Source organism: Pelodiscus sinensis, chromosome 21 (genome assembly GCF_052426305.1).
Source record: "Pelodiscus sinensis isolate ZL-2025 chromosome 21, ASM5242630v1, whole genome shotgun sequence".
Taxonomy (NCBI): Eukaryota; Metazoa; Chordata; order Testudines; family Trionychidae; genus Pelodiscus; species Pelodiscus sinensis.
Window position 1 is genome coordinate 10,453,487 of NC_143072.1, and position 12,322 is coordinate 10,465,808.

Consider the following 12,322-nt stretch of genomic DNA (forward strand, 5'->3'; position numbering starts at 1 on the left):
ACTAGGCAGGGTTGGTCAAGCAGGTCCTAATCAAAGGAAAGATGGTTTATCTCAATGTATATGTGAGTTGTCAACAAGGTCCTCGACATAGCAAGAGGGAGAAAAGGCAAATCTGCTTCTTAGCAAACAAACAAACAAACAAAAAAGCATTTTTCAGCATGAGACTCCCTATCTCCATCATCACAGCTGGAAGGACACTGATGGAGAGGAACTTTCAGGAAGATGCATTTCAAAGGGTGATTGAACTATAAATGTAAGGGGGAAAACCACCACACGTGATTTTTCCCTCGCCATCTCCCCCTTTCTCAGCTAAGAAGACAAAAGAAACAGATTTAGGACTTTGGGAGCAGATTCTGGTCTGAGATTTGGTCAAAACCATTACTGAGGGCTTGAACGCCTTGCACCGGTACTCACGTACAATCTATCTCTGTGTAGCTACATTAACTTGTTCTATTTCTTTAATCAGAACGAATCCAATGCGGGGTTGAAAGTGAATTGTTTGGGTAACTCCATTTCAAAGGAGCAAACTGCTGCAGATCAAACTCCTTAGAGCAGGGGAGGGGAAACTTGGTTTTGGTTGGGGGCCACTGACCCAAAGAAAAATCATTGGGGGGCTCCAGCCCTGCAGTGGGGGAGAAGGAAGCTGCAGAGACAGTGAGAATTGCTGCAGGGCTGGAGCACTAGTGGCGAGTGGGGAGCCCCAAGTCTCCCCACAGACTGAATCACGGAAAGCCAGGGGCTGGATCTGTAAGCAAGCCTTAGCTTCCCCACCACTGACCCAGAGGGATAACAGATCAGATATATCTGGGCTATGCAGCACAGGGCTGGATGGAGAAGAACGTGCTTTTTGGGGTCAGGGGAGGGGAGAGCTGGGGTCTGGACTGTGTTAAGGCTAGTCTGCAAGTCGTAACCAACACTGGTTAAGCTGGAGTGTGACTAGTGTTTGCTGACAGGCTGCTGGGGTCTGAGTTGCTGTATACACAGCATGCAGGTCAGCCCCTGGGTGTCTGTCTGGTTGTTTGTAAGGAGCCCAGGCTGGGAGTGACAGCAGCAAAGCAGTGTGAGGTACCCCCAGGTTTCAGGGCTGGGGTGCTACAGCCCCTCCCTGCTCTGGAGCTCACCCTGGAAAGTCATAAGAACCATGTATGATATTTAGCCAGTTCTTAAAACTTTTATTCACATATTAACCTTTATAAAATGCTAGTTATAAGTAGAACCCTAGTACAAAATGTGGTCAGAATAGTTAACAATTCGAACATTTTGCATATTTCTATACAAAATCTTTCTTTCTTTCTTTCTTTCTTTCTTTCTTTCTTTCTTTCTTTCTTTCTTTCTTTCTTTCTTTCTTTCTTTCTTTCTTTCTTTCTCATCCCTTGATTCCTCTGCTTTGCATTATCCACACTCATTCACCTCTCTGACCATTCTTGCATTTGAAAATGAAAATGAGCTATTTTACTGCAACATTTTAAAAAAGCCCCCTGTATAAGGCCTCTTCAAGGCCAGTCACAATAATTTGAATGGACAAGAGCTTTAGTTAGTTTATTATTTCAGTTTTTGCTCCTGGCTCAAAGATGCAATTTAAAATTCTTTTCAATCAAAAGAGCTTTATATTGTAGTTAAATGATTTTTTCCCCCCAGGAAACCATTAATCAGATACATGATTTAACAACTCTCACTCTCGTTCTCTATTACTGAACCCTAAAAAAAAGTGATTAAATGGAACAGGTGTCACATTTATCTTATTTCCAGCACAAAATAATAATCAACAAGTGCTGAGCTAAAAACAGATTTCCCCTAATTCAAATGGCAAAATGTTTTCGAAATAAATTGATGTTGGCTTTGCTCTGTTTGTTTTTAATTTGCAGACGTCCTCTGATTGCTCCTGTCCTGCAACACCACTTTGGGGGTGGCATCATTGGAACAGTATTTGCTGTGGAATTGTTTCTGTTGTTCTGGCTGTCTGCCTGCTAGTCTCATTTGCTTTTTTTTTCTCCAACTGTCTGACTTATTAATATCAGTTCTTACCAATCACACTATAGGACCTAATCCAAACACTAGGGAAGTCAAAGGAAAGACTCCCAGTGAGTCCCAGGGAGTGACTCCGGTTGGAGCTGGACTTGGTCTGTAAAGAGCAATCTAAAACTTTGAGGTTTGCAAAAGTGGGAGGAGGAGAGGAATTTTTTGCTCCATTTCTTTTGTTCTCCTCAGGACAGTCACCCATGAAGCAAGACTGCAAAAAGGCTAGGTATCATTTAAGTCCCCTTTAAACTGAGGCCTGGTCTACACCTCAAACTTAGGTCAACCTGGCTACAGCACTCAGGGGTGTGAAAAACAGGTTTTGGCCTACCCTACACTGTAGATACACCTAGGTCAATGGAAGAATTCTCCCATACACCTATCTATGGCTATACCTACAGGCTACGCCTAGACTGGCATGATTTTCCGGAAAAGCTTTTAACGGAAAAGTTTTCCGTTAAAAGCATTTTCGGAAAAGAGCGTCTAGATTGACACGGACGCTTTTCCGCGAAAGCACTTTTTGCGGAAAGATTTTTGCCTGAACGGGAGCAGCATAGTATTTCTGCAAGAAGCACTGATTTCTTACAGTAGGAAGTCAGTGCTTTTGTGGAAATTCAAGCGGCCAGTGTAGACAGCTGGCAAGTTTTTCCAGAAAAGCGGCTGATTTCCAGGCTGGCAGGAAAGCCTCCCCCTTCCACTCACACAAATTGTGGAGCACACAACATGCTGCCACCACGGGAGGGATTTTGTGCTCGGCCAGGTCCAGACGGGTGAGGAGGCATCGAAAGCGGGCTTTCAGTCGCCCGAAGGCCCCCTCCACCACGATGCGGGCCCTGGTCAGCCTCGCATTGAAGGCCTGGCGGGAGGGATTGAGGTGCCCCGTGTAGGGCTTCATCAGCCACGGCTGCAGTGGGTAGGCGGCATCCCCCACCAGGCACACGGGCATGTCCACGTCCCCGACACTGATGTGGTGGTCGGGGAAGAAGGTCCCGGCCTGCAGCCGCTGGCACACGGAGGAGTTGCGGTACATCCAGGCGTCGTGTGCTTTGCCGGACCAGCCCACATTAATGTCCGTGAACTGTCCCCGGTGGTCACACACGGCCTGCAGGATCACGGAGAAGTACCCCTTGCGGTTGACGTACCGGGACGCCTGGTGTTCCGGGGCACGGATGGGGATGTGCGTCCCGCCGATGGCCCCACCGCAGTTGGGGAAGCCGAGAGTGCCAAACCCCCGGATGACGGCGTCCGGGTCGGCGAGGCGGACCACCCTGCGGAGCAGCACCCGGTTGATGGCCTTGACCACCTGTGGAGAGAGACACAGCAAAGCGCCAATCAATGGGGCGCCCGGGTGGCTGGGAGCGTTAGTGCCCTGGCAGTGCCCCCCTGGCGGCGTGTAGTACGGCCGGGACAGACCGACCCCTCCGGTGCGGGGCGCTTTCGCCTCCTCCCGCCCCCCCTTTGTCCCTGGGGCGGTCCATCCCCTCCTCGCAGCCCCCCTCCCCCCCCGGCTCGGTGGCCGATGAGTGCCATACCTGCATGAGCACCGCTCCGACGGTGGATCTCCCCACGCCAAACTGGTTCCCGATGGATCGGTAGCTGTCCGGCGTGGAGAGCTTCCAGAGGGCGATGGCCACCCGCTTCTGGAGGGGGATGGCGGGTCTCATGTAAGTGTCCCTTCTGCGCAGGGCAGGGGCGAGCCACTCGCAGAGCTCCAGGAAGGTGTCCCTCCTCGTCCTGAAGTTCTGGGTCCACTGTCGGTCCTCCCAGCGCTCCAGGATGATGCGGTCCCACCAGTCGCTGCTGGTGTCCAGACGCCAGACGCGGCTCCTCCACAGCCCCCAGGGTGGCCAGGTGGAGAGGCAGGGGGCTGATGTGCACCAGGAGGTGCCAGGCAGCCTCGAGCCATTGCTGGCAGGCTTGCAGCAGCAAGTCCAGAAAGTGCACCAGAAGGTGCAGGGCGAGCTGTGGCTCCATGTTGCCACCTGCGGCGGCCCCCCCGAAGGGAAGCACCGACACAGATGGGCACAGAGACCAACGCTTTGCTGTCCCTCGGCGAGGTTGGCAAGGAAGCAGGAAAAGCTGAGAACCGGCTGTCCAGGGGGGTCCCTTTAAGCTCGAGCCTCAGATAGCCTCAGACAGCAGCTGCACAAAGCAACTACTGACCTGATGCCCTGCCAGAACCAGTTTCAGCTGCCCTTAAATGCCCCCCTGCGTCCAATCAGTGTGGACGCGCTAGTTCGAATTAGCAAAACGCTAATTCGAACTAGTTTTTAGTTCTAGATGCGCTAGTTCGAATTAGCTTAGTTCGAATTAACTAATTCGAACTAAGTTAGTTCGAATTAGCGCTGTAGTGTAGACATACCCCAAGAGAATTGCGACCTTTACAACAGGTAGGGAGGGGATAGGGTACATCTAAACTCCGTCGACAGAGCCATGTAGATTAGTTTACTCGAAAAAGGGAAATGAAGCAGCGATTTAAATAATCGCTGCTTCATTTACATAAAAATGGCCGCCGCTTTGCGCCAATCAGCTGTTTGTCGGCTCAGTGCGACAGTCTAGACGAGGATCTGCCGACCCCAGAACCCTTCGTCGTAGATGGAGCCATGTAGTCTAGACATACCCTTAGTGCACAGAACACTAGAGGGAGGCACATTGACAGCTTAGCTTGCCAGGCACTAACTAAGCCCAGTCCTGAAGGCAGGCTGCTTCTCTTAGACTCTGACTCCTGATGGAGCAGATCGCCCATGCCTGGGTGGTGACAAAGAGTAGAGAGTCTGGACCCCAAAAGCTCCTATTTGCATTTCATGCCACAGTAATCAGCATGAGTAATTTGAGACCCGAGGGAAACAGAGATTGTGTGTGTGCATGCTCCCGCGGCGCGGGGAGGCTGACTGGGACACAGTTCCTCAGCAGTGATTTCTAGCATAATGATGGCCGATCTGTTATGCCAGACAAGAGGCACTCGGTTAGGACTTAGGAGGCTGGGGGTCTGTTCCCAGGTGTGACCTCAATTCCCAGCATGATCTTTATCACGTAATTTTCACTTGCTCTGTTCTTCTTCTGGAACCCGTTCTCGGGACTCCTTTTCTGGCTGGTCTATGCAGACTGTCAGCGCCTCAGGGCAGGGGCTGTCTGTGACTGGTCCTATGCACCACACCCAGCACATCAAGGCACTGCCGCGATACTAGGCCAATGGACTGGTGGCCATGACACACGGTGGGAGTCAGTTCCCTCCAGGGTGGAGATCATGCAGCAGACCCACGGGAGGGAAGGAAACTTTGGGATCCCTGTCACATGATGAAAGCTGGCTGGACTGGGGGACCCCTCTCCTGCCCTGGCACTCGGGGGATGGCTTTGACAGGCCTCTGCGCCCTGGCCAGGGACTCCTAGAACACCCCCTCCCTCCGCCTTCTCGTTAATAATTTGGGGCTCTTCCGCTGGGAAGAGAGTCCAGCAACCAGATAGCTCCAAGGATACAGCCCCTCTGCCTTGGTTCCCTTTTCACATACGTCCTGCTCTCCTAGTCCTGGACTGCTGGCCACACTGCCAACTCACCTCTGTCCCTGCCTACAACCGCCCTGGGCTGCTCCTACGCGGCTCTGCTGAGGCCCATCGGTCTTTACCTGCAGTACCTCTTCTTCCTTCTTGGGTTCCTAACACCCAGCTCTAGAGAGGCATTCGCATCCTGACCTCCAGAGCTAGGCCAGTCCTGGGCTCCCTCCCGCCACGCATCCGCCAACCCACCTCCGTCCACATCTGCAGCAACCCTCTGCTATTCCAGTCCTAGACCTGCCCCCCAGCTACAGTTTTGTGACGTGTAAGTGTATTTTATCACACAGCGTACAGGGCACAATGGTTTAATGGTTGCATAGGTTGCCACATAACCATAGTATCAGAGGGGTAGCCATGTTAGTCTGGATCTGTAAAAGTGACTGAAATTTCTACTACATTCATCTGACGAAGTGGGTCTTTGCCCACGAAAGCTCATGCTCCAATACATCTGTTAGTCTATAAGGTACCACAGGACTCCTTGTGGCTTTTACATAACCATAGATTCTTGTTAACTACTCATTTTGCTCCAGAATTTATACCTGTTAAAAATGTTGCCTGTGCTTAGACCTGTAAAGATCCCCTTAAAATGTGAACTCATTTTAACCCTGGGCCATGATGTTTGCAAGACTCTGCAGACAGACTGACTTGGAGAGGTGTGAATTCCCTATTCCTCTCAGGGGAATGAGCTATGGGGTCTGATGAAAATGCAATTGTCGATACCATTGTAGTCATCATTTGTGTTCACCTGTCGATAGGAGAGTTGCTAAAAGCTTTCTAGCCTGGCATTAGCCTCACAGGTCACATGCAGTGGGAATGAAGAGAACTGGACCCCAAAGACGAAGGTCTGGGGTTGAGAATAATGGATTGAGACCTAAAGGGTTTTCTGAATTGTAGACAATGGCTGTGCAGCCTCCAGTTTTCCTGGGTGTCACAAACAGTGGGCAACGACCAACGGCCAGCTGGAGACCAGCCAGCATATCTTTCTTGTCATGTTACTCTGAGGCAGTTCAATTGCCAGCATTTATCTGCTCCCTCCCCACCCTTATGTTAGTGCCCCCATATTGTCAGCTTCACACCACATTCAGTGTTAGCTAAGTAGGTAGCTGAACAAATGGGTGTGTTAACTCCAGCCTAATCCCAAGTGAGAATTCACTAGCACTCAGGGATTTTTTTTAAATAGTTTATTTGCCAGAAAATGTGGTTTGGGGCTTATGATGGGTCGAGCCGGAAGGATTCACAAGAGTGATGGAAGGTGAGGTATATTATTTCAGATTGGCTGTGTCTACATTGGCATGATTTTGCGCAAAAAAAAAAACATGCTGCCTGTCTACACTGGTGGGGAGTTCTTGCGCAAGAACACTGACGTTCTAATGCGTGAAATCAGGGCTTCTTGCGCAAGAACTATGATGCTCCTGCTCAGGAAAAAGCCCTCTTGCAACTGTTCTTGTGCAAAAGGCCAGTGTAGACAGGCAACATGAATTGCTTGCGCAAGAAAGCCCGATGGTTAAAATGGCCATCAGAGCTGTCTTGTGCAAGAGAGCATCTACACTGGCACGGATGCTTTTGTGCAAAAGCATGTATCTTGCACAAAAGCACATGCCAGTGTAGACGCTCTCTTGCGCAAATACTTTAATGCAAGCACTCTTTAAAAGTATTTGCGCAAAATCTTGCCAATGTAGACGTAGCCTTTGTGTAAATCTCTGTTCCCAAAGTAAACTGGCAGGAGCCAATCCAAAACCAGCAAGAACTTGCCAGACTCAGTCAGGGCAATTAAGCACCTGGAGCTAATGAAGAGGGCTTGCAGAGTCAAGTGAGCCAAGGCTAGTTGGAACACCTGGGACCAGTTAAAGAACCAGCTGAGATGGGTTATAAAAGGAACTTCTCTGCAGGTAGTTTGTGCACAAGGAGCTAAGGATGGAGGGCGGGCTGTAGAGGGTCTAGGAGGAGCAAGCAGTGGTGGATACTAGGAGGAAGAGCCTGAGGGAAGAAAGGGGTTAACCCAGCCCTGTATCATTTGGGGGTCCACTGAGACTGGAGTTTGTTTTCCCCTCTACACCTTATGCTGGGCAATGATGAGAGCAGCTCACCACACAGCAGGCTGATGCCCCAGGTGTGAGAGCTGCTGTGAGCCTCTGAGGCAAACCATCCACCCAGAAGCACAGCACCCACCAAGTTAGAGTAGGAGCTTTGTCACAAGCTGATCAAAACTTTTGCAAATTTGGGTTGAATTCAAATAATACTTTTGTCCCCACCCCCAAATTGAAAAAAGTAAAACAAGTTTTGTTTCAGCATTTTCAAAATAAAGTGTTTTGACTTTGTTTCAAAACAATATTTCCTTTTGATAGTTTGCTTGATTGATGAACAGAAACAAAAGGGTAAAAACACCTGAATTTTAAAAAAAAATTAAATAAAAAATTCAGAGGAATTTTTTTGCTAGTCAAATGAAATATCTTGTTTGACTCAAAATGCTCATGGAGGGTGGATTTTAGTTCTGTGAGAAAAATGAAAAACTCCATTTGGGATCAACCCAAAATGAAATTTTTAGAATGATTTTTCAATTCAGTGGCCGAAACAAGGCAGTGATTCCTTGCAGGAAGCTGAGGAACCACCAAACTTGCACTGAGGATACCTCTGAGGGGGAGGGAACGCCAGTTGTTAGGAAGAGGCAGGTGTTAGTAGTGGGTGATTCGATTGTTAGAAATGTAAATAGTTGGGTTTGTGATGACCGGGAGAACCATATGGTCACTTGCCTGCCTGGTGTGAAGGTTACGGATCTCTTGAGGCATCTAGATAGACTGATGTGTAGTGCTGGGGAGGAGCTGGTGGTTGTGGTACATGTAGGGAAGGGTAGGAGAGATGTCCTGGAGGCCAAATTTAGGTTGCTAGGAAAGAGACTGAAATCCAGGACCTCTATGGTGGCTTTCTTGGAAATGCTTCTAGTTCCACGTGCAGGGCCAGGTAGGCAGGCAGAGCTTCAGAGTCTCAATGCGTGGATGAGATGATGGTGTAGGGAAGAGGGGTTTGGATTTATTAGGAACTGGGGACACTTTTGGGAGAGGGGGAGCCTATGCAGGAAGGATGGGCTCCACCTAAACCAGGGTGGAACCAGACTGCTGGCACTAAACATTAATAAGGCCGTAGATCAGTTTTTAAACTAAGAGATGGGGGAAAGCCGATTGGTGCGGAGATGCACGTAAATTGGATGGAGACTTCTCTTAGAGGAGAATCCATTGATAGAGATTCTCTAGGCTGTAGTCAGAAAGAGAGGAGGGGAGAGGGCAAACCATGGGCCAGAGCAGACAAACAACCGCATACAAAGGAATCCAATGCATCAGGGAAGGGCAGACAAATAAACAGTGGCAATTTGTAAAGTGCTTGTGACGGACCAGGCCGGGTCTGGGCACAGCTGAGGGTGTCCGCTCAGGGTGAATTGCTCAAATCCAGGGCTCCTTACAGCCCCCAGACTGGTGAGCTCTCCAAACAGGCCACAAACCAGTCCCACAGATCACTTCAGCTGCCTGCCTGAAGCCTCACGAGCAAAACCCCTCCCACACCCCAGCAATATCCATGCCCCAGATGGCCCCGGGCCTCATACACAGGTGGGGGGTCCTAGTACCCAATCCCACCTACCCCGAACAAGTTCTGTCCGGTTCCAAGAAACCAGCCACAGATCCCTGGTCAATTTACCCTCTGGACCTTACCCACAAATCACGCTGGGCCAATCCTTTAGAATCTATATCTAAAGGTTTATTATCACAAGAAAGAAAAGCCTGAGAGTAAGGTTATTAAAGTACAGTACGTTACATGCACCGAATCTCCCAGTCCTCGATGCAGGCTCTAGCAGAGATGTTACAGCTGCTGGTTTAAAAGTTCTTGTTGCACATCCTAGCATCAGGATGGGTTCACAGGTCTTCCAGGCTCTTCGATCCTTGCAGTGCTGCCTCTGGGATGAAGTGCTGAGCTGAGAACAAAATGGCATCGACCACATGGCCTCTTTATATCTCCTTCCTGGCCTCTTCTTGTATGCAGCAGGTCACCTGGTCAGAGGCCAATCTCTGTGTTTCCTGCTGGCTGCTCTCAGGTGACAGCCCCCATTCTTTGGGTGTGTCCTTGGCCCATCAAGTGCCATTGTCCCACAGGGCCTGGCTAATCAGCCTGTCCATAGCAATGCTTAACCACATTCAGAGAAATATTCAGCTTCCACACAGATTACAGATTCCTACCTACACACACAGACATTATACACTCACATAAATAGCATACATAAGATCACCAAAGAATAAGCTCCCATTCAATACCCCACATGGCTCCCTTTTATACCAATTTCTGGGGCCAACACCCCCACCTACGGGTGCAGCAGTGATCTGGCTGCTTCCCTCCAATTTGGTAATGTGACAGTGCTTCTACACAAATCCTAGAAGTCTGAGTAATAAGATGGGTGAACTAGAGTACCTTGTATTAAAGGAGGAGATTGACCTAATAGGCATCACTGAAACCTGGTGGAATGAGGAAAATCTGTGGGACACAATCATACCGGGATATAAAATATATCGGAAGGATAGAGCAGGCCGGGTGGGTGGCGGAGTATGTGAAAGATAATGTAGAATCAAATGAAATAAAATGAATCAACATGTTCAATAGAATCGCTATGGATAGAAATTCCATGCTCCAATAATAAGAAATTAGCAGTAGGGATATATTACCGACCACCTGACCAGGACAGCGATACTGACATTGAAATGCTGAGGGAGATTAGAGAGGCTACCAAAATAAAGAACTCTATAATAATGGGGGATTTTAATTATCCCCATATTGACTGGATACATGTCACCTCAGGAAGAGAAGCAGAGATAAAATTTCTCAATGGCATAAATGACTGCTTCTTGGAGCAGCTGGTACAGGAATCCACAAGGGGAGAGGGAATTCTCAATTTAGTCCTGAGTGGAGTGCAGGATCAGGTCCAGGAGATAACCATTACAGGACCGCTTGGGAACAGTGTCCATAACATAATAACATTCAACATTCCTGTGGTGGGAAGAACACCTCAGCAGTCCAGCACTCTGGCATTTATTTTCAAAAAGGGGAATTACACAAAAATGAGGAGGTTTATTAAACAGAAATTAAAAGGCACAATGACTAGAACCAAATCCCTGCAAGCTGCATGGAAACTTTTTAAAGACACCATAATAGAGGCCCAACTTAAATGTATACCCCAAATTAAAAAACATTGTAAGAGACCTAAAAAAGAGTCACCGTGGCTTAATCACCATGTAAAAGAAGCAGTGAGGGACAAAAAGGTATCTTTTAAGAAGTGGAAGTCCATTCCTAGTGAGATAAATAGAAAGGAACATAAACACTGTCAAATCAAGTGTAAAAATGTAATAAGAAAAGCAAAAAATGATTTTGAGGAACAGTTAACCAAAAACTCAAAAAGAAATAACAAAATGTTTTTTAAGTACATTAGAAGCAGGAAGCCTGCTAAAAAAACAGTGGGTCCCCTAGACGATAGAGATATAAAAGGAGCAATCAAGGACAATAAAGGCATTGCAGATAAACTAAATGATTTCTTTGCTTCAGTCTTCATGCTGAGGATGTTAGGGAGATTCCCAAATCTGCACCATCCTTTGTGGGTGATGAATCTGAGGAACTGTCCCGGATTGAAGTGTCATTAGAGGAGGTTTTGGAACAAATAGAAAAACTTAAGGTTAACAAATCTCTGGGACCGGATAGCATTTATCCAAGGGTTCTAAAAGAATTCAAATGGGAAATTGCTGAACTATTATCTGTGGTTTGTAACCTATCCTTTAAATCGGCTTCCGTACCTAATGACCGGAAGGTAGCCAACTTGACACCAATATTTAAAAAGGGCTCTAGAGCTGATCCTGGCAATTACAGACTGGTAAGTCTAACTTCAGTATCGGGCTAATTAGTCGAAATAACAGTAAAGAATAAAATTGTGAAGCATGTAGAAGAACATAATTTGTTGGACAAAAGTCAACATGGTTTCTGTAAAGGGAAACCATGTCTTACTAATCTATTAGAGTTCTTTGAAGGGGTTAACAAACATTCAGACAAGGGGGATCCAGTAGATATAGTATACTTAGATTTTCAGAAAGCCTTTGACAAGGTCCCTCACCAAAGGCTCTTGTGTAAATTACATTGCCATGGGATAAGAGGGAAGGTCCTTTCTTGGACTGAGAACTGGTTAAAAGACAGGAAACAAAGGGCAGGAATAAATGGTAAATTTTCAGAATGGAGAAGGGTAACTAGTGGTGTACCCCAAGGGTCAGTCCTGGGACCAATCCCTTTCAACTCATTCATAAATGATCTGGAGAAAGGGGTAAGCAGGGAGGTGGTAAAGTTTGTGGATGTTACCAAACTGTTTAGGATAGTCAAGACAGAAGCAGACTGTGAGGGACTCCAAAAAGATCTCACCAAACTGAGTGATTGGGCCACAAAATGGCAAATGAAATTTAATGTGGATAAGTGTAAAGTAATGCACATCGGGAAAAATAACCCCAACTATACGTACAGTATGATGGGGGCTAATTTGGCTAGGACAAATCAGGAAAGAGATCTTGGAGTTATCGTGGACAGTTCTCTGAAAACTTCCACACAGTGTGCAGCGGCGGTCAAAAAGGCAAATAGGATGTTAGGAATGATTAAGAAAGGGATAGAAAATAAGACCCAGAATATCTTACTGCCCCTGTATAAAACTATGGTACGCCCACATCTTGAATACTGTATACAGATG